We start from the raw sequence: 27,324 nt of genomic DNA, 5'->3' as shown, positions 1-27,324 counted from the left end.
CCATACTAAAATCCAAGATGGCTGAATCGTGAGTTTGGCACATTGGAACACCTAGTGGTGTATTCATCTTGTAGTCAATGATCTATTTTATATTCATTCCTTGCTTCCTATTCGAAAACCATGAGCTACGAGTCGTCGAAAAACTAACTTTGGTGCTGAAACTGAAATGTCCCCTTCTACAAGTTCCCTGGCGGACAATCCGTAGGTTTCGGAAGCGGCCATAGTCGTGAATGGTCCATTCTATAATCATACCTCGCTTCCCGACCGAAAACCATAAGGAACGAACCTTTGAATCGTTAGCTTTGATGGTCAAACTGAAATGTCCTCTTCTACAAGATCCACTGGGACAATTTGTAGGTCCCGAAAACGGTCAAAATCGTCAATGGTCCATTTTATATTCATACCTCGCTTCCTGATAGAAAACCATGAAAAAAATAACGTCCGAATGACCAGTTTTGCCGCTAAAACTGAAATGTCCCTTTCTACAGGTTCCCCGGGGACAATCCGTAAGTCCCGGAAGCGGTCAAAGCCGTCACTGGTTCATGTTATATTCATACCTCGCTTTCTGATAGAAAACCATGAAAAACGAACCGTCAAATGACCAGTTTTGGCGCTAAAACTGAAATGTCCCTTTCTACAGGTTCCCGGGGGACAATCTGTAGGTCCCGGAAGCGATCAAAGTCGTCACTGCCTCATGTAATATTCATACCTCGCTTCCTGATTGAAAACCATAAAAAACTAACCGTCGAATGACCAGTTTTGGCGCTAAAACTGAAATGTTCCCATCTACAGGTCCCCCGGGAACAATCCGTAAGTCCCGAAGGCAGCCAAAGCCGTCAATGGTCAATTTTATATTCATACCTCGCTTCCTGATAGAAAACCATGAAAAACGAACCGTCGAATGACCAGTTTTGGCGCTAAAACTGAAATGTCCCCTTTACAGGTTTCCCGGGGGCACCCCAGTGACTTCAGGATCCGTCTTTTAAATTGGTTTTCATTATTGACGTATCAGAAGACTTTTGGAATGTAATCATAATGGAAGATCGGTCAAAAGCTTGATTCAAATGAATTTGTGGCCTGGTACCTTTTAAAACTCCCGATCGGCACCGATTCTAAACAAATGGCCATATCTCACTTGATCCTGGTCCGATTTCGAATTTCAACATATGGTTCCAATCAGAAAGAGCCCTACTTTATTTGCGGTTACTAATATTATTCTGTTTTTAACCACAACTTATCCTAATACCCACCACAAATTCGCGGATCTGAACCTACCTTCGAAAAACCCGGAATATCTCCGGTATCCGATGACCATAGTCCGTTCCATGGACATATGGTGAAACTACATTAAATTTCTAGTTCAGGTATTCCTGAATTGCCAAAATCGGACAATAATTGACATAGTTACAACACATCTAATTATGCCCAAAATGTGCCTATCCCAGTTATTTTGGACATCCCCTGTAGATAAGAAGAAAAAGAATAAGGATGAAGGAAATAAGAAGAATAATGAAGAAAGAAGGAAGAAATATATAGGGAGTTGGAAGGAATGAGGAAATATTTAGGGTAATTTTGTATTCTAACATCTCTTCTCATTTGGCACACGTCACTTCTTATTTCTCACTTCCTACCCCTCGGTTCTCACTTTTTTTCTCCTTTCTCACTTCTCAATTAATATTCAGTCCGAATCACGATTACGGGAAAATAGGGACAAACATTGTAAAATTATTTTTTTGGAGCTCTAACTGTCGATTTGTATTGCCCTGGGCAGCCAATATATGCGCGAGGCGAACCATTGCGATGAATTATCTGAGTGTCGAGTGCTTGTCCACTGAAATTGAGCAGTGGAATGCGAGAAAGGAAGAAGAAAGCGATTACTGTTTTTGTTTAGGAGGAAAGGTGCTGTTGAACGCATTGAAAGCCAGTTGAAGGGAAGCGATAAAGCGAGTGGCATCAAAAAGGAAGTGACCAATTCCTTCCCGAGTAAGCACGTTTTTAGCACGCTTTGCTTAAAAGTAAGATTGACCTCTGTTAGGTTGCCGTGAATATCTTGGAATCATCGTGGCCATCTTGATCTGACGAGAGTCTTTGCCGCCTCCGTGCAGACAGTGCAGGTTCCCGTGATTAGTGACCTCGGAGTTAGCCACTCCGTACCTCTTTCGTACACCCGGCCGCCATCATACGTCCTACGACGACGCCAAGGGCTATACCATGGAACCGCCACGGTTGCGGTTCGAGATCACCACGCCCGTTGCTGGCGTTCTCCAGCTGACTCACGCGGATTTTTCCTAATTACATTGGGAATTTACATTCTCCGGGCCACCTTGCCGCCGCCCATCTACGACGTCCAGTTACCGTGGCCCCATCCAGACCGACTTCCTTGTGGCCCCTCAGGAAAACAGCCGATAGAGTCAAGATAACCCTCCGCCACATTCGAAAATCGCCGTGACGCGACCCCGTTCAGGTGATTATACAATCAAGCCATGTGGTGAATTTCAAATTGACCTCACGTTTTTCTACTCCTACTATGCAAAGTTCAAAACCAGCGTAATATTTTTTGTACAATGCTGAAATTAAAGTCGATTGCTTAGTATGAGTAATCAAACGATCTACAGATGTTGCGATCCCCATAGACGTCGTTGTTCTTTCAAAAAGCACGTGGTTTCCAAGATGGCCGATTTGTGGCTTTGTTGTATAACCACCTTCAGGCCTTCCGCTTAGACCAACCTGCTGGCTCCGGTGGAATACCTCCAGAACCGTCCAAGTTTCAGGAGTTCTAGCCACCGCTCACTTCGATTGCCGTCAAACGTTGATTTGCTCTTTTTCTTCCATATTCGAGTCTTTTCGTGGCATCATCAATGGAAATGATAGTAGCTTATGTGGAACAAATAACTTAATGATTTCATACAGATAGCGGGGTGGTTTGGTTAGAGTAAGCGTATTCCTACAGTTGTTTTTGTTACTATTCTGCGTTCGAGTCCCGGCGCGGTCATACAATTTTGTAATTTGTTCGGCGATAATTCTCGCGAAAAGTGAGAGGTAAAAATGATGAAACGAAAAAGGATTTTCATCCGATAGACAAGGTTTTCGTTTATTTTTCTTAGTAGGTTCTCCATAAACAGCGCGAGCTAACTGATGGAGACGCGTGGTCATTTTTGTAGTGTTATTGGCATCGCATCCTACGTCTTGGACATTGCCGTTCGCATTTTTGTAGATCCTATTCATTAAGCTCATAGATACCCATTTGTTAATGGCAAGCTTTTAGATTGAATTACCATGCATTCTTGTTTGTGTGCATGTTTTATTCCGAACTGGAATTCGAACTGCGAACTGCTCAGCCCCTATACAATGTTCGTAGATATTGTTCGATTGCCAATAAGTGGAAGATTCTGCGGAAGAGAAATGTGGAAGGTTAGTCTTGATCAATTCAACAATTATTTGGTGGTAACAACACTTCAGACTCATAGGGGAAATGTTCCGATCTCCATCTTACTGTACATATATTCATCTTATCGCTAAACAAAGAAATACGGCACCAAATTCGTTGTTTCTTTTTGTGAACATGCGTGCTCACTGCTGAAAAAAATCACAAAAATAATAAACAAACCAAATTCCTTACCATTGCTTTGTTTTTGATGGGATGGAAATAGGAGCTATGAGATGAAGTGGCGAACCGTTCCCCTATATGGTCGGGGTTCAGCCAAATCGCACCAAGCGCCAACGAAAAATTACCCATTTTTCTGCTCAAACTTTCGTTTAGCAGATAACGGGCTTGGTAGTCATATGGCTACTGCTTCTGCCTCATACGCAGGAGGTCGTGGGATCAATCCCAGGTCCGTTCCATTCTCCTACTTTGTATCTTTCTCTTTATTTCTCATGTTCTAGCAATCGCTAGAACTGGAAATGGACTTCCATACCGTTTCCATTACTATTCCTATACCTTCAACTTGAGTATTCTAACAGTAATCTGCTAGAATTGGAAATGAGCTATAGAGCTCGTTTCCTACATCCAATTAGAAATTCCATCAGTTACCTTCTCCTATCTATCACATTGGCATCTCGTTAACAAGGACGGACCTCTGCCTCTTCAACCTAACCCAGAAATTCCAACAAATTCCGCATGAACTCGTGGCAAGTGCAAAGGTATATTCGGCTTGCAGTGGGCGAGTGATTGCATCATCATTTCCTCCCCTTCCCTACATTGACTTGCATTCTGACGTGGCAGGCGCCAGTATGACCTAACAAATGAGATCACCAGTACTTGTACATTGAAGATGTGTGCTAGTCCCAAGCAAACATCTGTTGGTTCCCTGTGCAAGAACAGCTGATCTGGTCATAATGGAGTAGCAAATACGAGCAGTCAATCAAGCTCAAGCTCAAACTTTCGTTTAGCAGATTTAATCAGTCGCAAATCGTATCGCATATCACTCAACCCCATAACTGAGGATATCCTACTGCAAATGTACGCTGAATTTTGTATGAAACTTTTTCCGTTGTCTTTGAACGAACAAAATATCACAAGCCAGTCGAAAAGCCGCTTGGTGCGGTTTGGCTGAACCCCGACCATATGATAGTGTGACCATATGATAGTGTGACTTGTGTCCTGCAATAGAGAAGAAGTCAGCTCAATTTTCAATTTTTCGTTCGTAAACAATAAAAACAACAGTCAAAATCAAGTGTCTACTGTCTATCCATTGAAAGCGAGGATATTAGTTTAGTGGCGGTTTTAACTCAGGGGGTTCACTATTTTCAGCGAGGTTCATTATTTCCTACTGTAACACACATACATTATTATATTGACCTTAGAATTTGTTGAATGAAAGTCCTTCATCTAAGAGACTTTTTTTCAGTATTTATTACCAAGCTTTGTTAACATTTATTTTGCTGGATTACGGCTAGAATTGTCGATATTTTAAATACCAAGGCCTTGGTGCATGGTTTCCCCTTTTTTTTATCGCCAATCATAATGTGGTGGTAGGTGGGATGATGGGAAGCGTGATAGTTGCCCATATATGAAACATTTCTCGCTTAACTTTTCAAAAGGACCTAAGTAACATTTTTTTCATGAATTAATTTGAATAGCGCAATCAACAGAGCAACATGAAAGCTATTGATTGCAGTATTCAAATTAATTCATGAAAAAAATGTTACTTAGGTCCTTTTGAAAAGTTAGGCGAGATTTCTTCGCGTGCATATACTGCAGCAAAAAAAAAAACGATTTGTTAAACTTGTGACCAACTATTAAGAATCTTATCTATCTCAAACATTAATCCAAAAAGAAAACAAATTACAACTTAATTTCAATATTACCCCACTACACAGTTCCACGGCACGGTCATAGCCACATTCACAGACAACTGCTCGCACCGGAATTCGCATTTCTTGACGACACGACAGCCAGCAGCAGATAGACAACCGGGGAGCGTAACTTTCCTCCGTCGCACCCGTCCCTCATCCACGAACCGATTCACAATTTTCTAGCACAAGGTAGTCACTAGCATGTGTAGTAGGCTGCCCTTTCGCCTTGACAGCAGCAGCATCCAAAACATAGAACCCATTTCCTTCTCGCCTGCTTTGCTGCCGTTCGCGAAACCCGTCGAAAGCAGCAGCAGCAGCAGAGCACTGCAAGTGGGTGGTAGCCGTGTCGTCGTTGTGCGGTGGCCATGGCCCACGGGGACCCCCTTCTGTAGGAAATCTAATAATTTTTCCTTTTAACGAATCTCTCGCTCTGCATTCAGTGCTCTGCTTTGCCCTCCCACCATGCAGCAACAACAGCAACCGTGAAATTTGTCACATTCGGATCCGGCTACCGTCGTGACTGGTGTGTGGTGGAAAATGAAAAACCGTGAATGCAGCTCTCTCTGGTGGAGCGCTCGCGCTCCCTTGATCTCGCGGCTCTCAGCACTGCTCGCATGGTATGATGGGAAGATGATTTGAAATTCGAATTCCTTTGGATGCTGCGTGACTGTGAAGTGAGCTGAGCTGAACGGAGTGAGAGCTTGGTCAGCCGAGGTAGTGTCAGCCAGAAGTGTCCGAGCGCTGACGGTGAGCAGTCGTCGTGTGGTTCCGGTTCTGGCAAAAGTTCGTCGCTTCGGTTGTGGCCGTGTGTGACCGTTGTCCGTGGAGGAAAATAGCTGATGGAGGAGGAAAAAATTGCTTAATCGTCCTCGCATTTCCCACGGACGTAAAGCATAGTGTGGAACATCTCCGCTCGGGGTTCGAGTCTGTGTGAGTGACAGTCAACGTCGTCCAGATTTGAAGGGCTGGCTGTTGGAGAAGGCGTTGGAGTGCGTTCAGAAAAACTATCTGCGTCCTCCAAGTTTTCGGCAAAATCGACTCTGACTTGGCTGGCGCGTTGTCTCGGTGTGTTGGTGCGAGTGGAAATGACCGTGTCGTCAAAATAAGTCCCCGACACGGGAGGCGGTGGTGAATACGGGCCTCACATCGGTGGCGTTCGTAACAAGGGATGCCGTGTCTGTGTCTAAGAAAAGAACACCACTTTTGTCAAGTGTGGCGAGAAGGATGTAGCGGGTGATGGCGGTGATGATGATGGGTTCTTTTTTGCGCGAGCTGGTCGCGAAATCCCCAGCAGTAGCAGCAGCAACAGCAGTGCCCCGTAATCAACAGAGTGGTTGTGAGTGATTGAGCAGCAGCAGAAGCAGTTATACGGAAAATTAGAAGAAGAGAAAGCGGAGAGCAGGAAAATTACGAATCAATTCAAGTGTGCCGCGGCAAAGGGGTGGGGATCAGCTGCTGATTGGAGGAGTTTTCCTCGCAGGAAAGCAAAGCAAATTTTCTCCTTGAATGGCAAGTGGCATGCCAGAGTGCATCGATAGTGAATGAATTTGAATAAGGGTCAGAGGAAAAGAGCCAAAGGGTAGTGAATTTTCAAAAGGATTTACTCTGTGAAGTCGAAACGTCAGTTCGAGCATTGAACGGGGGTGAATAAGAGGCGTGTGCTCAGAGGAAGGGACAAGGGTGCAAGTGACTTTACGGCCTACTTGCATACATTTTGCTTTTGAAACTACAATTCAAGCTATGCAGGTGGGCACGGGAGGAAACACGCAGCCTCCAGACATACCTACCAACAACATAAGCCCTCAATTGCATGCAGTTGCAAGCGGACTTCGGCATCAGTAAACGTTGAGCGAGAGACTCAAAGCATCCTTTGGGGGAGAGTGAGCAGCAACAGCAGTGAGCAAACTATTCCAATTCGTTTTCGGCGAGTAGAAAGCAGAGGTAAGCGTGGAGGGAACCGAAAAATTTCTTATGCTATTTTGCCACTGGCAAAAACTGCAATCAATAATCTCCAACAGATGCATATGTATAAGGGATGCATGTAGAAGGGAGTGCACTGCTCGTGTAGTGCTTGGCGTTGCCAGATTTTCTGGAAAGAAGCATCTGAAATAAGGTATTTGTTTGGACATTGCTATTTGCAGTGATCATTAAATAGCCCTACGCAGTTATTTTTTTTTGTCGACCTCAGCTGTGCAAAGCTTGATTTATGTTCGTTTGCTGAGCTATCAATCGAATGAATGTCTGATTACGACGGCTTCATTGAGTGCCACAGTATACATATTATTTTACCAGCAGAAAGCAGTAAGTCAAAACCCGATCACTCGACTGTGTGGATCTCGGCAAAACAATATAAAAAGCCGAGCTGAATTGAGTGTGCACCCAGAATGATAGACCGATTATGTCCACTAGTGCAAGTCATGACAATTTCGCTAAAGATTCTGTTCTTCAGTAGAATAACTTAAGCACGGCATCAAAGAACAAAATTTTAAGAAATAAACTCAACGTACGTAAAAGATACGATAATCGTGGGTGTACATATAGTTGTGGTAGTCCTTTTTTTTACAAAATAAGCACTATCGCAGCAACCCATGTAGTGTATCCATTTGTCAATTTTTTAGTTGCCACCCGTTAGTTGTGGTAGTCTTCCCAAAGCTGCGTCTCCCATATTGCTGCTGGAATTAAAATACTTTTTGGATGCAATATAAATAATCAACTTTCATAAGCATACTTGAGCTAAGTAACATGAAGTATAGACTTGGTGTGAACCAACAAATAGTGGGATAGACCCCACTATTGTGTCTTTTACCTTAGTGCTTGAAAATAAACCAACATTAGCTTAAGCCAGTAAGAAAAATCAGAAGGGTTGTGTACAAGATACGACCGCTCGACGTAAACTACGCGAAACCTCTTAGTGCAATGAGATTCGTAATATTATGTAAATATTGGTTGTACACATGACACAATCGCAAATTTTAACCAAAAATTATGGGAAGTGTAAAATATTTACGTTACAAACAGATCGTAATCTGTTCTCAGCATAAGCATTTTCTTCAACCACTGCCGACGGTCATCACAGATGTTACTTGGACCGCTACCGGCTATTTAACCCTTTTGTTACCGACAGGGTACCCGGGTACCTTTTTCGTTTTCAAGTGATTTTTTTTAGGGTTCTAAGCATCGCAGGAAATTGAAACTCCGTGACATCTTCAAACTCGGCAAAATTAAGGTTTGGGTGGTACGAAAATGAAAATCCAGTAGGGGGGGGCTTGGGGAGGGGCTTCTGAATATTTTTACCCCGTAACGTACCGACAGGGTACCCGGGTACCCACGTTTTGGTATGACCATAACTTCGTCAGTTTTCAACCGATTTAGACGATTCCGTTTGCTATGGATTAGGAAATTCATCCTCTATCCGATCCATGTCACATAGGACCGATCCGGATTACCTGGTTACCGGAGTTCCGGATTTGCTAGACCATGTCTCAAAAATGGAGAAGTTGATCTTATAGAATCTAAATGATGATTTCTTGTATCCTGAGTTACCAGTTTCGCAGAAAATTCGAGGGTTATGAGCTCCCACCGTATTAGGACCACGTGATCATATGGACTCGGAACGGATATCCCGGAGTAGGTTCCCGTGGGCCCTATAGTGGCCGCAAATTCATTCCTGGCAACATGGGTATCAAAATTCTTGAAATTGTTTCGGGAACATATTATTCATATAGTTGAAACCATAGGATGGATAGGAATCGGAACGGTCATTCTGGAACAGGTTCCCGGAGGGCCCGTAGTGGCCAAAAATTTATTAGAATAAACCCTAGCTAAATGGGCATCAAAATTCTTGGAATTGTTCCGGAAACATAATTTCCATGTAGTTGAGAGCATAGGATGGATATGACCCGGAACGGTCATTGTGGAACAGGTTCCCGGAGGGCCTAAAGTGACCATTAATTCATTTGGTAGAAATCCTGGCAATATGAGAATCAAAATTCTTGGAATTGTTCTTGAAACATATTATTCATGTAGTTGAGACCAAAGGGTGGATATGAACCGGAACGGTCATTCTGGAACAGGTTCCCGGAGGGCTCGTAGGGGCCAAAAACTCATTTAAAATAAACCCTGGCAATATGGGTATCAAAACTTTTGGAATTGTTTCGGAAATATGTTATCCATAAAGTTGAAACCATAGGATGGATATCAACCAGAACAGTCATCCTAGAACAAGCTCCCGAAAGGCTTTTAGTGGCCACAAACTCATTTAGAAGACACCCTGGTATCAAAGTTCTTGGAATATTTCCGGAAACATGTTTTTCCAAGAAGATGGGACTGATGTTGGGTCATCAGGCTGAATGGCTGTTAGGCCGAATGGTTATTGGGTCGAATGAAAAGTGAGGAGTGAATAGTGAGAAGTGAGCAGTGAGAAGTGGAAAGTAAAACATGAAAAGTGAACTGAGAGAAATGAGAAGAGAGAAGTGAAAAGTTACACAATGTTGACCCGATTTTGTCACTCCCCGATTTTATCTACCTCCGACTTTATCACATTTTCTACCCGATTTTATCACGTCCCGCTTTTGCCACGTTTTTGACCCATTTTGTCACCACAAAAAAATTTGAAAATTTTAGTCGTTCTTTTTATTTTTGTAAACTATTCAGCAAACACCAATGATACTTACAGCGCCTGTGGTTTATTATAAATCATTTCTGAGTACCTGTCAAGAATTTTTCTTTGACAAGTCTTTTGACAAGAAATAACGGAAAAAGAAGATGGCAAGTGTTTCTTCTAAATGAGGGTCCCCTCGGAAACCTGTTTGAGAATGACCGGTCCATTGTCAAACCATCTTATGGTCTAATATACCAAAAGATCATGCTTCCGAGACAATTTCATGAATTTTGATACCCACATTGCCAGGGTTTCTTCAGAATAAGTTTGTGGCCACTTTAGGCCCCACGGGAACCTGTTCCAGGATGACCGGTCCGTTGTCAAACCATCCAATGGTCCAATTACTTATCGGATCATGCTTCCGATACAATTTCATGAATTTTGATACCCATATTGCCAGGGTTTCTTCAGAATAAGTTTGTGGCCACTTTAGGCCCCACGGGAACCTGCTCCAGGATGACTTATCGGATCATGCTTCCGAAATAATTTCATGAATTTTGATACCCATATTGCCAGGATTTCTTAAGAATAAGTTTGTGGCCACTTTAGGCCCGACGGGAAGCTGTTTCCGGAATAACCGTTCCGGGATGAATTCATAAGATGGTCCTGTAACGTAGTTAAGTTATATTCTTTAAATTTCCAACAAAGTTTATTAGTCATGACGCAAGGAATCTTCATTTGGTTGAATATATATCTTCAATTTACACATACTTTGGGATTTGGCCCAGTTAATCCGGAATTCCGGTTACCAGGTAATCCGAATCGGTTATCTGCAACATGTATCGAATAGGTAAGTTCCTGCATCCGTAGCAACCAAAATTGTCAAAATCGGTGAAAACTGACAATGTTATGATCATTTTAAGTCCGTGGGTACCCGGGTCGGTAACAAAAGGGTTAATGCTAGTTAATTCACAAAGCTGCTTTCCCGCGCGCGGTTGCGGTTTTGCTGGAAATCAACGTGCGGTCATCCTCAGCATCGGCAGCGCTCAATATAATTTGTTTTAAAAGTCACCGACGACAGCCATTCACTGTTTTACCGCCTACCTAGTCAACACAAAATCGTATATGATGCAACATAATATGCTAAAGTGGGGGCGATATACGCACATATTGTATGGGAAAGTACGTATATCGCTTCCACTTTTGCATCTTAACTGACATTATATACGATCTTGTGTTTACTGGGTATTTGCTACAGACGCCATCTTTATGAATAATTCTCTGCAGCAACTACCCGTCGACGGCCACATCTGGCAAAAATCCTCTCAATGCTTCTACCAACCAACAGCAGCAAACTGAAAGTATTCAATTTCGCAAGAAAATTTCATTTGTGCCACAATGTTTAAAACGGTAAACAAAACCTTCTTCTTCATAAAATAATGGTCCTGAAAAAGGACCGATTAAGTGCGCCATTCACTATTAGTATGCGAGAAAGTCTCGCTTTAATACTGCTCCCCCAATGACGAGATTTCTGCAACTCTTGCCGACGGCCATCATTGTTGGACGAATTTCGAAATCATGATGATGTTGCTGACGACGGTCGCACGATTATTCACAGCAAACCGGATCTGCAGCATCCGCCAATCATGCGAGAGAACAGCACATAAAATTTGCACTCATAACGATTAACAAAGGGGCGGGGCTAATAGGTTTGAACACAATTAAGCAGCATTCTCGCGTGCGCAAGCAGCTGGAAGCAGGAGCTGCATCAGTTCAAGCTCCAGCACTACCTGCCAGAAGAAGAAGAGCATCCTCTTTCCCCGGTGGATTCTGCTCCGCTCTACACCCCGGAGCAGCTGGCTCCAATATTCAGCTAACTTGCGGCTCGGCTTCGAAGCTGCAAATCCCGGTTCGACCAGATCTACACTCTGGGCCTTTTTGTCATTGAAAAAGGATTTCAGGTTGGGTCTGGCAAACTGGAACGCTTGCTCGCTCAAGAGCAAAATCGTCGAGTTCAGCGACTTCCTTCAGGAGAAGGAGATTGACGCGGCTTTCATCACAGAAAACCCACCTGAAGCCCGAGGTAAGTGCAAAAATTACGGGTTTTACGCGGCCGGAGTTCCAATCAACAAGCTCCAGAGGGGGCGAGTGGCAATCGCCTTGCGGAGCAACACCGTCTGCCGCCTGCTGCCGGACTTTAAGCTCCGTCGGAGTCGTCACGTTAATCGTGGCTTACTGTCCCACACAAGTCAAAGTCGACGACGGCACATCGGCCGAACTACGAAGAGATGACTCGGCGACAGGGGCAGTTCATCATCGCCGGAGACCTGAAAGCAAAGCACTAATCGTGGGGAAACTCCATCTCAAACAGGAACGGTGTCGTCTGGTCCAACGACGTGCTGGAGGACCACTACACTATCCTGAGAACTGATAGCCCTACCCGGTTGGTACGGTCCGGGCCCATGCAACGCTCGACATTTTCATCACGAACATGAATGATCACGTCTCCCAACCGGTCGTCTTCCAGGAGCTCAGCTTAGACCACTATCCGGTGGTGGTGGAAGTTGGAATTTCGGTGGATCGGCACGAGGTAACCCGGCGTAACTATCACCAAGTCGGTTTCAACGGTGTGTGGATGAGAACATCGACTACCAGTGGCATCCGGAGGCGCTCTCTAAGGCGGAGGCGCTATTCTAAAATCTCAGCCTTGGCTCATTCCACCTTTGATCCCAGACAACAATGGCTCTAAAGATCGCTTGATAACTCCTGCAGAGAAGGTTACCGAAATAGGTCGTCACTTCGTCAGCTCGCATAATCTTGGACAGAACATCGTCCATCTTATTCCTAACGACTTCTAGGAGGAGTTGGATATCACAAGCAAATCATCCTCCCCGTGATCGAATACGACATGACGATCTGGGAGAGCTGTGCTAAAACGTATCTTCTGAAACTCCAACGAGGGCAAAAGAAGTTCCTGAAGATGATCCTAAACAGTGCTCCCAGGGCACGAACTTCTGAGGTCCACCGTCTGGCCGGGATGAAAACATTAAATGAACGCTTTGGTGAGTGTAAAGATCGGTTCAGGGCCCGTTGCTCAACTTCGGACCAGGCTGCTATTAGACCGCTAATTCCAATCTAGGTTATCCAATTTTTAATGGCAATAGTTACACTACTACGTAGTAGTTAGGTTACCCAATTTAAATATCAAATAATGCTCCTCAAAAGCTATCATGTTAAATTAGACAATATTCAAATTACACTCCAACTAAACATAAACATCCAGAATATCAAAGATGAAGGGCCATGTTGCTGAGCCCTTGACATTTAAGCTATTGTTAAAGCTCAAACAGGTAAAAAAACATAAATTCATTGAACAAAAAATCGTGCGCGAGCCATTTTGTTTGAGAGCGGTCCCAGCATCGGCCTTGGTGGTGCTCGTCGCGTGGCCTTCATCAGCAGTACTCAAGTGAAATTTGTTTGTAAATCGTGGTAAAGCATCGAGCGGCCATACGCAAAAATCGTCAGCGGATGTGTATCGAAGCGCATAAGCCGGTCCTTTTTAGGATCAGTATGTTAAATGAAAGCCAATGGATGTGTGACGAAAATTCTTTACAAGAACAGAAAATTTGAAGACAATTATGGTAGCGTCAGTGATGATCGTCTTGGGAGGATCCTACAGTGAATTTAAACGCCGCGTTCGCGTTTGGAACCATTTTGAATTGGAAAGATATATTTGATTGCTTAATTGTGGTTAATATTTGGAAAGGCGCATCCTTGTATATAATTTCATGTTAAATCTACCTGTCGACGGCCGTCGCAGAGGTCAAGAATGACGCCATCCAATTTTCTACAGAAACCATGAGATTGTGCTGATGTAATGTGGTGAAAATTTCTCCTAATTAAACATGCTTTAGTGTATAATAGAGCACTAAGATTTTTTATCTTAAAGGTAAGTTCACCACGGCGTGCACTAATAAGTGAAAACTAATAAAGTAAAATATTCTCACAAGAATCGGACAATCTGTTGGTTTCTGTTAGTAACTGTAATGTCTCAACAAGGATTCAAGAAGCGTTGCTTACAGTGATTGTGAAGGCGCATATATCGCTTCGTTTCATCACCCCCATTTTGAACGAAAGATAGTTCAATTTTGAACAAATTTTCTTCAAATTGAAAGTGGCTATTATGGCGTCGGTGGCGGTCGCAGCAGCATCCTTTGTATAGTAATGGCCCTGACAAAGGACCAATTTTCCGAAATTGTGCGTCTTTGCAACTACTAACAGCATGCGAGCAACGATTTCACTTGAGTGCTGTTCCTACTGACAAGTCTTCTGCAGCAACTATCGCCGACGTCCGCCATTGTTGAATGAATTTCTTTTTTCATTTTCACTGTGTATAATAGTGCTCCTAACAAAAAGCCGAATGATTTTGATTTTGGGCGCGCAAGACATGGCTCTTTTTATGCACAGAGAAAATGAAGTGGTGGGCCAAATGGTGCGTACCTTAACCTCTAGTAGCGTAATCCAGACCGATTTGGTTGCAGCAGCTTACATGTGACTGGATTTGGTGGCATATGCTGCCGCTAACCGCAAGTCGAGCACATCTGTATATGGACGCCGTATACAGATGTGTTCGACTTGCGGTTGGCGGCAGTATGGGTCTCCAACTTTATATTCGTCTTGGGGATGCATGAACGTAATTGGTTGGTTCTGATTTTGGTTACCGGGCGTGAAAGGCGTGAAATGTTTACCGGGCGGATAAATTTTCAATATTGTTACGTTGATAATCAATAGTTTTAATACCCATCATATAATTTAAAATTACTCAAACATTAAAATATATTAAATATGTTGGCTGTGCATATGCACCGCCCGCCCAGCCCGTTGTTGGGAGGCATGGAGTGCGATCCTCGCGTTTAATAAACAATGTGCACTCGCTTGACTGTGGATATACAACAGTAAAGCACATGTGGAGATTGGACAAATCAAGCATCCGAAAGATATTCAATTTGCAAAAAAGAGAGCTAACCGCGGTTAGCTCGGATTCTGATGGCTTACCGCAAACGTGGCCTTTAAGTGGTCTTGTTGTGTAGGGGTTATCACGCCTATCTAGAGAGTAGGAGGTTGAGGGTTCGAGTCCCTCCAAGACACGTGGATTCTTTTTTGCAAATTCCATTCTCTATTCCATTCTCTATTCCATCTCTATTCCATGCTATACTACCTGCAGATAAAGATCAACGCAAGAAACAGAGGTTGCTTTTATCAGACGCGTCAGTTCGTATATCGAAAATGGTATACTATACCAACTTTTTACGGCAATTTTCTATAAGTCAATGCGTTTTACGTCCTCTTTTTTACGGCACGTGACGTAAATAGTAGTTTATGCAACAAGTTGCAAAAAGATGAGTTTTTCAGCACGAGTTAGCCTCGTTGAATAAATAAAACGAATGCTGAAAAAATCGAGTTTTGCAACGAGTAGCACACGCTATTTTTTGCAATGATGAAAAATTGACTTTCATTTGATAAATCTGTACCAAAATTGTACAGTTTTATTTACTCTACATGATCATTGTTGCCAATAAATTATGTTGCTGCGGAGAACAATCAGATTCCATGTTACCGTGCCACATTGCATAGTTCGATAAACCGTGTAGCGATAGATGTACTTGACTTTGGAAATTTTTGATGTCGTGTCCCCCAAACTATTTAATTTATTACGGGGCGCATAGAATACACTATTTGAGCAGTTACCGAAGCTAATTCAGCAAAATGTAGTCATGTAACTACTGTTCTGATATTGGTTTTTCATTATACATCCCAAATGACTGTTATAATGAATAATAACAACCCATTTGAGTTGCATAATGTTTATTAAAGCACCCATTTCGTTGGTATGGAAAAGTAGGCCGTTTTATCACTCAAAGACCAACGAAGATATTATGATCAGGAATTGCAAAAAAGAATTTTAAGTATTTCTGATATTCAAAAGTAAACCTATTAGAAGGTACGTTTCTTCTTCTTCTTCTTCAATGGCTCTACATTCCAACCGGCACTTGGCCCGCTTTTCAACTTAGTATTCTATTAGCATTTACTAAGTTATTAATTGAAAGCTTTATATGCCCGCCATTGCATGAGTATGTATATTGTGTGGCAAGTACAATGGTCACACTATGTCCAAGGAGTCGAGAATGTTTTCCATCTGGAAACATCCAATATCGGACCGAGAACAGAACTCGCCATCTTCAAATAGGGCAATCCTACGCCTTTGCATGCAAGGCTACTTGGAGACCCAGGCGCAGGCCTAATAAGTCACTTTTAAAAATAATCGTTCCGAACACCATAGAAGATAATACGACTCGAAACAATCGGCAACGACATAGGCGACGAATTAAGGATCACGAATGGAAGCTTAGATCGATTATGCATGGAAGCTAGGCGCAGCTTCTCTTGTAGTTGGCTTGAAGTTGGGGGCACGTTGCCCCCGGAACAAAGAAACGACTAGTATAACGGCGAATGTGAGCAGTTAGTGGAAAAGAATGATGTCAGATTTTGCTATTAACAAGAACAAACTAATGGCTCAAGATATTAATAAGTTCTTGTTAATGGCAAAACCTGATATTTTTATGATATTTTGGTGCAAATTTTTGTTATTTTTGCTTGTTATTTTTACTCTTATTTCAAACAAGTTAATATCATGTTTTGTTATCAATATCACGTTTTACTGTTAATAAACAATTTTCGTCTACCCGGGCTCCGACAACGATACTAGCAGAGAAATTCGGAGACGCATCATTGCAGGAACCCGTACGTACTTTGAACTCCACAAAACGCTCAGATCGAATAGAGTTCGCCGCCGTACCAAACTGACTCTCTACAAAACCCTTATTAGACCGGTAGTTCTCTACGGACACGAGACCTGGACGATGCTCGTGAAGGACCAACGCGCACTGTGAGTTTTCGGAAGGAAAGTGCTGCGTTCCATCTATGGTGGGGTGTAGATGGCGGATGGTACGTGGAGGAGGCGAATGAACCACGAGTTGCATCTGCTGTTGGAAGAACCAATCTATCGTACACACGGCGAAACTCGGACGACTGCGGTGGGCCTTGCACGTAGCCAGAATGTCAAACAGTAATACGGTGAAAATGGTTTTAGACAACGATCCGATGGGAACAAGAGGTGGGTGCACAGCGAGCAAGGTGGATCGATCAGATGGAGGACTCTCGGCAGATTGGGTGTTTGGCGATACGTGCAGCCATGTAACGCGCAATGCAACAGCACATGCCACTCCGGCCTTAGTCTAATAATAAATAAATAAGATAGTTGGTTTTTGGTGCCGATTCATCGACACATAAATGAAAATTGTGGAAAAACTAAACCCTTTTTTTCTGCGTGACGTTTCGGTCTACTGCTTTGCCTCGACCGTCCTCATATCGATCACGGCAGCGATTACCTCCTCGCTTTCTGCTGGGCGATCACTTACCTTAGTAATGGTGAATTACCAAATAAATACATGAAAATCGTTGAACAAAAAATATCAGAATTTTGTTTAAATAAAAAAAAATAGATATCAGAATGAATAAAAAAAATCCCAAATCATGTCTGGAGAATTCCCCATGAATAATTTGTAATAACAGGAGGAACTTTGAAGAACCTGACACCAGAAAAAATTCTGATCAACTTTATGATGTGTTTATTTCTGATTTTCTGTTTTATTAATTATCATTTATTTATTATTAAGTTATAAAAAAAATCTTGTAACTCTGGAATATTTTCTATTGATGAAAAACTCGTTACTCATCTCTCAATAAAAAATCACAATTGTTGGTGCAACTGTGGATTAAATTATCAATAGGTAGTTGTTCTATATTTAATACTTAGATATCTGGAAATATCAGAAGTGATATTTGTTAAGTAGATTGAGTATATTCTCAGTGGAATGTCTTTGTAACTAGTCATATAAAGCTGTATTCATATTTTTCTCTTTAGAATGTAATAATTTTCTCAAAATTCTGATAATTTGACTTCCAGAAAAAAGATTGGGAATCAAAGAAATAAACCAAATGGGTTTCCATGTTAACAGGAATTAATATTTTTTTGTCAAAATCTATGAATTATGTTTATCAAAAACTAAGATCCAATATTCAAATGCTTAGTCAAAGAAAATTTAAAGTTTCTTTATATATCTGTGAATATTTTCAAGGATTTCTATTGGAGCCAGAGTCTGTACCCTAGGGGGTACCATAATCAATGCCAACATGTTAAGGAATTCGGCACGGCAAATGCTGGGTAAAGCGTACCATTGGTACTTCGCGTACCTGAAGGAATAAAATAGACCCCATCTCGCGGTCCTTAGCCTCTTACCCAGCAACTCCTATCCCTACCTCCCCGCGGTGCTGGCCGGGATACGAGCAACCTTAGGGAAGATCGGGTAACCAACCCTGGTGGGAACTATGGTCGTATGCTGACAGGGAAGGGGGTTTGCTCCTCTCCGGAGGTGCAAATCTTATTGAGCGTCTGTTCTCCATGTCAGGATCGGCTCACAACAGCGTCTGTTCTCCATGTTAGGGGCGGCTGATCATCGTCCGAGTGCCAGCGAGGGACTCTAAGTGAAACTGTGCATCATGGTCCACCGGAAATAAGGAGGAATGGTCCTCCGGAAATTTAGGGGGTTTGGTGTCAGGCCCTGCAAGCCAGCCTTTAAAAAACATAAGCAACGAACAATCAACAAGAGAGTACGGACCGGAACCATCGGCGAAGACCACTGCGACGAAAAGGGACTAGCGATTGGAAACTCGGTTCGTGGAACTGCAAATCTCTCAACTTCATCGGGAGCACACGCATACTCGCCGATGTGCTCAAGGACCGTGGATTCGGCATCGTAGCGCTGCAGGAGGTTTGTTGGAAGGGATCAATGGTGCGAACGTTTAGAGGTAATCATACCATCTACCAGAGCTGCGGCAACACACACGAGCTGGGAACAGCTTTCATAGTGATGGGCGATATGCAAAGGCGCGTGATCGGGTGGTGGCCGATCAATGAAAGAATGTGCAGGTTGAGGATCAAAGGCCGGTTCTTCAACTTCAGCATAATCAACGTCCATAGCCCACACTCCGGAAGCACTGATGATGATAAGGACGCATTCTACGCGCAGCTGGAACGTGAGTACGACAGCTGCCCAAGACACGACGTCAAAATCATCATAGGAGATTTGAACGCTCAGGTTAGCCAAGAGGAGGAGTTTAGACCGACTATTGGAAAGTTCAGCGCTCACCGGCTGACGAACGAAAACGGCCTACGACTAATTGATTTCGCCGCCTCCAAGAATATGGCTATTCGTAGCACCTACTTCCAACACAGCCTCCCGTATCGGTACACCTGGAGATCACCACTGCAGACAGAATCACAAATCGACCACGTTCTGATTGATGGACGGCACTTCTCCGACATTATCGACGTCAGGACATATCGTGGCGCTAACATCGACTCTGACCACTATCTGGTGATGGTTAAACTGCGCCCAAAACTATCCGTCATCAACAATGTTCGGTACCGACGACAGCCGTGGTAAGACCTAGAGCGAATGAAGCAACCTTATGTCGCAACTGCATACGCGCAGTATCTCGAGGCAGCGTTGCCGGAAGAGGGTGAGTTCGATGGGGCCCTCTTGAGGACTGCTGGAATACAGTTAAAGCAGCCATTAACGACGCAGCGGAGAACAACGTCGGGTATATGGGTCGAAGTCGACGGAACGATTGGTTCGACGAAGAGTGCAGACAGATTCTGGAGGAGAAGGACGCAGCGCGGGCGGTCGCGCTGCAGCAAGGTACCCGGCAGAACGTGGAACGTTATAGACGGAAGCGGAGACAGCAGACCCGCCTTTTTCAGGAGAAGAAACGCCGCCTGGAAGAAGCGGAGTGCGAGGAGATGGAACAGCTGTGCCGTTCTCAAGATACACGCAAGTTCTATCAGAAGCTCAACGCATCCCGCAAAGGCTTCGTGCCGCGAGCCGAAATGTGCCGGGATAAGGATGGGAGCATCTTGACGGACGAACGTGTGGTGATCGAAAGGTGGAAGCAGCACTACGAGGAACATCTGAATGGCGCTGAGAGTACAGGCAGTGAAAGTCAAGGCAGCGGAGGAGATGACTACGTCAGTTCAGCGGACGATGGAAGCCAACCAGCCCCACCCTTGAGGGAAGTTAAGGATGCCATTCAACAGCTAAAGACCAATAAAGCAGCTGGTAAGGATGGTATCGGAGTTGAGCTCATCAAGATGGGCCCGGAGAAGCTGGCCACTTGCCTGCATAAACTGATAGTCAGAATCTGGGAAACTGAACAGCTACAGAAAGAGTGGAGTTATATGCCCCATCTACAAGAAAGGCGACAAGCTGGAGTGTGAGAACTTTCGAGCGATCACCATCCTTAATGCCGCCTACAAAGTGATATCCCAGATCATCTTCCGTCGTCTGTCACCATTAGTGAACGAGTTCGTGGGAAGTTATCAAGCCGGCTTCGTTGACGGCCGCTCGACAACGGACCAGATCTTTACTGTACGGCAAATCCTTCAAAAATGCCGTGAATACCAGGTCCCAACGCACCATCTGTTCGTTGATTTTAAGGCGGCATACGACAGTATAGACCGCGTAGAGCTATGGAAAATTATGGACGAGAACAGCTTCCCTGGGAAGCTTACCAGACTGATCAAAGCAACGGTGGATGGTGTGCAAAACTGTGTGAAGATTTCGGGCGAACACTCCAGTTCGTTCGAATCGCGCCGGGGACTAAGACAAGGTGATGGACTTTCGTGCCTGTTGTTCAACATTGCGCTAGAAGGTGTCATGCGGAGAGCCGGGTGTAACAGCCGGGGTACGATTTTCAACAGATCCAGTCAATTTATTTGCTTCGCGGATGACATGGACATTGTCGGCCGAACATTTGCAAAGGTGGCAGAACTGTACACCCGCCTGAAACGTGAAGCAACAAAAGTTGGACTGGTGGTGAATGCGTCAAAGACAAAGTACATGCTTGTGGGCAGAACCGAGCGCGACAGGGCCCGCCTGGGAAGCAGTGTTACGATAGACGGGGATACCTTCGAGGTGGTCGAGGAATTCGTCTACCTCGGATCCTTGCTAACGGCTGACAACAACGTTAGTCGTGAAATACGAAGGCGCATCATCTGTGGAAGTCGGGCCTACTACGGGCTCCAGAAGAAACTGCGGTCGAAAAAGATTCGCCACCGCACCAAATGTGTCATGTACAAGACGTTAATAAGACCGGTAGTCCTCTACGGACATGAAACATGGACAATGCTCGAGGAGGACTTGCAAGCACTCGGAGTATTCGAGAGACGCGTGCTTAGGACCATCTTTGGCGGTGTGCAAGAAGACAGTGTGTGGCGGCGAAGAATGAACCATGAGCTCGCCCAACTCTACGGCGAACCCAGTATCCAGAAGGTAGCTAAAGCCGGAAGGGTACGATGGGCAGGACATGTTGCAAGAATGCCGGACAGCAACCCTGCAAAGATGGTGTTCGCTTCCGATCCGGCAGGTACGAGACGGCGTGGAGCGCAGCGAGCGAGATGGGCAGACCAGGTGCAGAACGACTTGGCGAGCGTGGGGCGTATCCGAGGATGGAGAGATGCGGCCTCGAACCGTGCATTGTGGCGTCAAATTGTTGATTCAGTGTTATCTGTTTAGATGTTAACTAAATAAATGAAATGAAATGTTAAGGGATTCCTCTAAAGAAAAAGGTTGAAAACTGTTGCTTTAGTTCAATGTGGCTCCAAGCAGGTGACACTACGGGCCGCGTTTATGGATCACATAAGAGCTCAACAACGACACGGTTTCTGCATAAAACGTTTGCGATATTTCGTCCATTATTCGATGAGATAATTTGCTTCTAGTTAATATTCAGCAGACAGTTTTGCAATGTCTTAGAAACAAACATAAAAAGGAAATAACATCGGAGAATACTCACTCCACGTCCTAGCCTTCCATTACCCATATTCGATGTGCTCCAAGCAGCAAGGGTTTGCATCTTGGTTTTGAAAATAGATACGGTAATTGTATATTTAAGGTTGCCCCAAACCTTCGCTGTCGTTAAGTGACATTCGTTGTAACTTAGTCGTTTTGCCGCTGCCCGCATGAATCCATTGAACTACACAATGCATTGAAAATGTCAAGCTTGTTTGAGAAACTATTTGTGCCTACATTTGAAAATCATTTCTATGCGAACTACAAAGGTACATGGCTATTGATTTTTGACTACAACCGAGTCGAAAAGATATTTTAACGATTCGGTATTATTTTATTGTTTTCTAAAAATAGCAAAAAATGAGTTTTGGCAAAAAAAAACCTTTTCTTAATTTTCCAAAATGCTAAAAAGGTTATTTTTTATGTTTTGCGCATTTTCCTCAACCAGGTTCGAAAATTATAACAACAGAATTTTTCTCGTTCTATGCGGGTTAGATTTGGAATGCAACTACTTATCTCGTGGCCACACTTAGCTATAAATCATGTAACTTTCTGCTCTATGCTCTAGTGATCATCAAGATGCGAGTCCTATTTCAATTGCACTTATTGCTGAATGATGCAGAGCAGACCCCATTTCATGCAATCTTCCTTTTCTCAGTAAACACCCCATGTCAAAGGGGGCGGATGGTACTTTGTTCGCGAAAGAAATCGCTTGGTTGAACGAACGATTATTTGCTTCGTCTAGGTACCTCGTTACCTACTTGGAATTAAATTTCATTCCCCGTCAGTCAGCGGTTGACTAGAGCGCAATCGTCTCGTCAGCCAGCGGCACCGTGAGTTGAGCCGCCGAGCATACCTACAAGTGAAAACATGGCAATTAAAGCGAAATCCGAGACGAAATCCCATTTCCGCGCGCGGTTCGCCCCAAGAGCATAATGAAGAGAGCACATTAAACAGCGGTGGATTATGTGAAAATCCCAATAAATTATTCATCTTTCGAGGAACCGATATCGGTGTAGGTTGGTCTAGGAAGCAGAATTTGTTTGCATTTCGCAGTAGCCATTAAAGAGCGCGGTACGGCCGCCCGGCGGTATGGTGCGGGCTTTATACTTTGCGTAGCGTTTAATTTGGCGTCACCTTGCTCGTTGATTGATGATCGAACCGGCTGTCGCGGTTGTTGGACTTAGTATTTAGAGAAGGCGTGAATCTTGTTAAATTATTTGAATCATCTTGGCAGCTGAGAATAAGCCCCCCGTGGTGTTAATCTCCATTCCAAAGGTACGAATTGTTCGGCGTCGGACTATAATTTAGTCGATGTTGAATGGATGTCAGTTTGATCGCTCGTGTAGTGGTGTCTATTAGATTAGAGCCACAAGGGATGCTAATGATAATAACTGTCATTAAAATTGATTATTAATTGGAGCAAATGTTCCCATGTTCTGAATTTAAATCAATGGGAGATACTGGTCGCATGTCACCTTTGCATCATAACACAGGAAACCAGCTTTCTCGGTTCTCTTTACTTAAATGTTCAGGTCAGATATACTGCTGTGCCTCATTATCACGTCTGACATCCGTATTATACAACGGGAAAGTTACAACAGTTTGCAATGATTACCATATATGTGTACTCCAGGAGATGATTGTCCGAGAAGTGGTCATTATGTACCAGTCAGTAGTTGCACCGCTCTATTTAGAATCAAATCGAGTCTGAAATGGACATTCGCCACAAACTTCTTCAGAAATGTGAATGAACAACCGCCGTAACCAATGATTTCCGCTGGGAACGAACTACAACAATAACAACACAAACATCGCCGCCGCTTTTCCGACAATGGGGAAACTTGTAACGAGCAAATTGCATTCTACCAACTTTACTCATATGTGGAGAGCAGCACGCAGCACTGCACTGCTCGTTTTCATCACCCAACGATCTTTACTTACCCCGTTGCCTTCCGCCACCACTTGCCGGCCAGGTTTTTCACGGTTCCACATTCTAGCATTCAGTCAGACAGCACACAGAGCAGTTGGCATTTTCCCCGCACTCGCATTTGGCCCACTTTTCCTCGATGACGGTCTTATTCGGACGCGACCACTGTACCGGCACCAACGACTACTGTCCGTCTTTCCGTCCGGCCACCCACCATGCAAGGACCACGGTCATTCTCTCATCTGCTCGGGGATTTCGAATCTCAGTTGATGTGCTCTTTCTCACTGAGGCTGCTTCTTCCGACACGTCAAAGACCATGGCCATCATCAGCGCCATCCGCCGTTCAGTGGCACAGTGCACAGTGGTTCCATTCCCCTAGAAGGGCGGTCATAAATATGAATAACGAAAATTATACGGTAAAATGGTGTACTTTTAGTATTTTTCGAGTTAAACAGCCTATTTTTCAATTATTTGGTAGGCTCAATCATTATCATACTTTACGGAGCCGATTTCAGTATTATATGCAAAAGTCCAACAAACAACGTTCAATTTACATTCTTGAGGAAGATGCGTGGGTGGGAAGATGCTTGTTATTGTGAAAGTAGTAAACGAAAATAAACCTGATTAACTTTCCCAGCGGTATTAATGCCTTTCTAGTCCATATGAAAAAATAGTATTTTTGCCATAACTTTTAGACCCATTGTGCGATCTGGCCAATTCTTATTAGAAAATAAAAGGATATGATTCCACGTGGAACGTAAATTGTTCCGAACAAATCGGTTAAGTCTAGATCAACATTTGAAAAGGGCGTAACAGCCAAAATTTATTCCTTCTGATTCTTTGTCCACATATGTTTATTTTAGATGTTATTTTTAGATGTTTGTTTCTTTTATGTATGTTTGTTTTAGATAGTAATATGTTGTGACAAAAATATGTTTAGCTTAGTGACTTTCTGATGAATGTGCAATGATTGTTTTTTAGCTTAAGTAGTTCAATAAGACCATGTACGGTCAGTTGAATTTTAATAGAAATACAAATACAAATACAAATATATAGCTAAATATGTAGACGAAGAATCAGAAGGAATAAATATTGGCTGTTACGCTTTTTCCAAATGTTGGTCTAGAAGTATAAATGCCTAAAAAATAAGTGAGTTTTTTTTGCGCACATACATACGCACACATACACACCCACAGATATACATCATCTGCTATCTAATACTATGGGTCTCCGGGCATCCTATAACAGTTCGTTTTTAGAACCAACTTATAACCTTTACGTATACTTAGTATATGAGAAAGGCAAAAAGGTTTAATTAATCAATTTAAAGTTAAATATAATACTATTACTATTTAATAATCTGCACACAGATACCTCTTGAATGACAGCTAAAAATTTAAATATCTTCTCAGAGATGTCAGTTGCTTTTCAGTCTCATAAAGTTGACCATGATAAAAAACATAATAATCGTGTTCATCAATTTTGGTAATTTTTTACCATCGATTATTTATTTCCAAGCTCAGTCGCAGACTGTGGTAACTGAAATGCCATTTAGGCAGCAGCCAGAAATATGAATACACTTGAAGGATATTCAAAAAGAAATTGAAGTACACGATTAAATTGAGCAGAAAATATGATATCTGTTGAACAAACATAATTTTGTTTTTTGTTTACCCTTAGCTTTTCGTTGACGGTTGCAACTAAAATAGCCTTTAGGTCAAAGATAGGAGTGTAAATATTAATTCAGAGGATGTTTCTGGAGGGGATTTGAAGGGGAAACATACTTTCTTAGTGGATGGAAAAGATGACAAAATTGAGTAGAAAATTGTGTTTCCGTCGAGCAAACATAGTAAAGTTATTTGTTTACCATTTGCTTGGTCGCAAACGGTCGCAGCTGAAATAGCCTTTAGATGACAGATTAGAGTGTTAATATTTACTTAGAGGATGTTTCTGGAGGGTACTTGAAGGGGAAACATACTTTTTTGGAGGATGAAGATAACAAAATTTCGAAGAAAATTGTTTTTCCGTCGAAGATAGAAAAGTTATTTGTTTACCATTTGCTTGGTCGCAGATGGTAGCAGCTGAAATAGCCTTTAGATGATAGATAATAGTGTAAATATTAAAACAGTGAATGTTTCTGGAGGGGATCTGAAGGGGAAACATATTTTATTGGTGGATGATAATAATGAAATTCAGAAGAAAATTGTGAATCCGTTCATCAAACACAGTAGAGTTTTTCGTTGACCATTTGCTTGGTTGCGGACGGTCCCAGCTGAAATAGCATGTAGATGACAGATAAGAGTGTAAATATTTACTCAGAGGATGTTTCAAGAGGGAATTCAAAGGTTAAACATAAGTTTCATGAGGTATGCCAACATTTTCACGTATAGTTTATTTAACAGGATTATCTTAATTCGAAGCCTTATACAGAGCATATTATCTCAAATTCTATAAAAATGACGATTGCATCTTATATAGTATACCATAAAGTAGCAGTTCAGGGATAACTTGTTGAATTTCGATAAAGTCATGTTTTGGATTTATGACCCATGGAGGAACCACTGTGCGGTGGTCGGAGCACGAGTCAAATCTCATAAATTTTGACACATATGTTCGAATCAACCCCTTAAATATTCCGGAAATGATGTTTCCTTCAAAGGTGTTCCACTGTGGCGTTTGGCGTCCATCATCACATTCCAGCAAAATGTTCGCATGAGAGATTTCACTTTGTTCAGCGGATAAATCTGGCGCGCGCGCTCGCAGGTTGCATCCTGCACATGATTCGAGCATCTTCGGCGTGGTGTTTGTTAGTCAGCGTGTATGTGTGATGAATACGCTGCGATTTCCATGTCGCGTGCATGTCATACAAAACTTATATAATTGTTGTCTGTGGCTTCGTTGGCCTATCCACCGTTGCACTTACGTCCATGCTTTGATCGTCTCGTTTCGTTCGTTGGCGCGCTGAAGAAGATACTTGAGGAAAACGCTTACCAGACATTGAGAGCTCGTTGCCTACATTGTTGACGTTGGATGCCTCTTTTGTGGATGGCTGCTGCTTGGATGGAACTTGAAGTTTCCAAGTTATGACTGCGAAAAAGAAAGAAGCTGGTCAAGGAGAGCTCGAAAACAATGTTTTGAAGTGTCAAGAGCCATCAAAAGAATTCACAATGGGACGATTATGATTATTATGTGCAATTAGGACCTTTCAATTACTGGTGGCGGCTTTCTCAGCGATTTGATGTAATTTGGTTATTCTGAAGAGTCACTTCAAAACCGAGATAGATAATATGCTTTGCTGATAATATACTCATTTAAAAATGTGATGATGTTCTGTTGTCGTAGACTTAGAGGCTGAATATATATCTTTTCCAATTATCGGCAGCGGTGTTTATCGTGATTTTGTTACGCTGAAAATTATTTCAGCCGACGACGGGCGGCGGCTGCATGCATGGGCGTTGCATTTTTTTTCTCAAGGGTTTGGATTTACGAAGGAAAGTTTTCTGATTTATGTTTACGATTCATATTAA

At 43.0% G+C, this 27,324-nt stretch overlaps 1 protein-coding gene across 1 annotated transcript in view; it reads left to right on the top strand.

The window, feature by feature from the left end:
• Positions 1-6,044: 6,044 nt before the first annotated feature.
• The window catches only part of LOC134213920 (uncharacterized), a 417,536-nt gene continuing 396,256 nt past the window's right edge, over positions 6,045-27,324 (top strand). The window contains exon 1 of the mRNA XM_062693387.1: positions 6,045-7,239. The gene's annotated coding sequence lies outside the window, so the exon portion shown is untranslated. The remainder of the gene's footprint in view (positions 7,240-27,324) is intronic.

The sequence above is a fragment of the Armigeres subalbatus genome, chromosome 1, assembly GCF_024139115.2.
Source record: "Armigeres subalbatus isolate Guangzhou_Male chromosome 1, GZ_Asu_2, whole genome shotgun sequence".
NCBI lineage: Eukaryota > Metazoa > Arthropoda > Insecta > Diptera > Culicidae > Armigeres > Armigeres subalbatus.
This window is presented reverse-complemented; position numbering and strand designations above follow the sequence as displayed.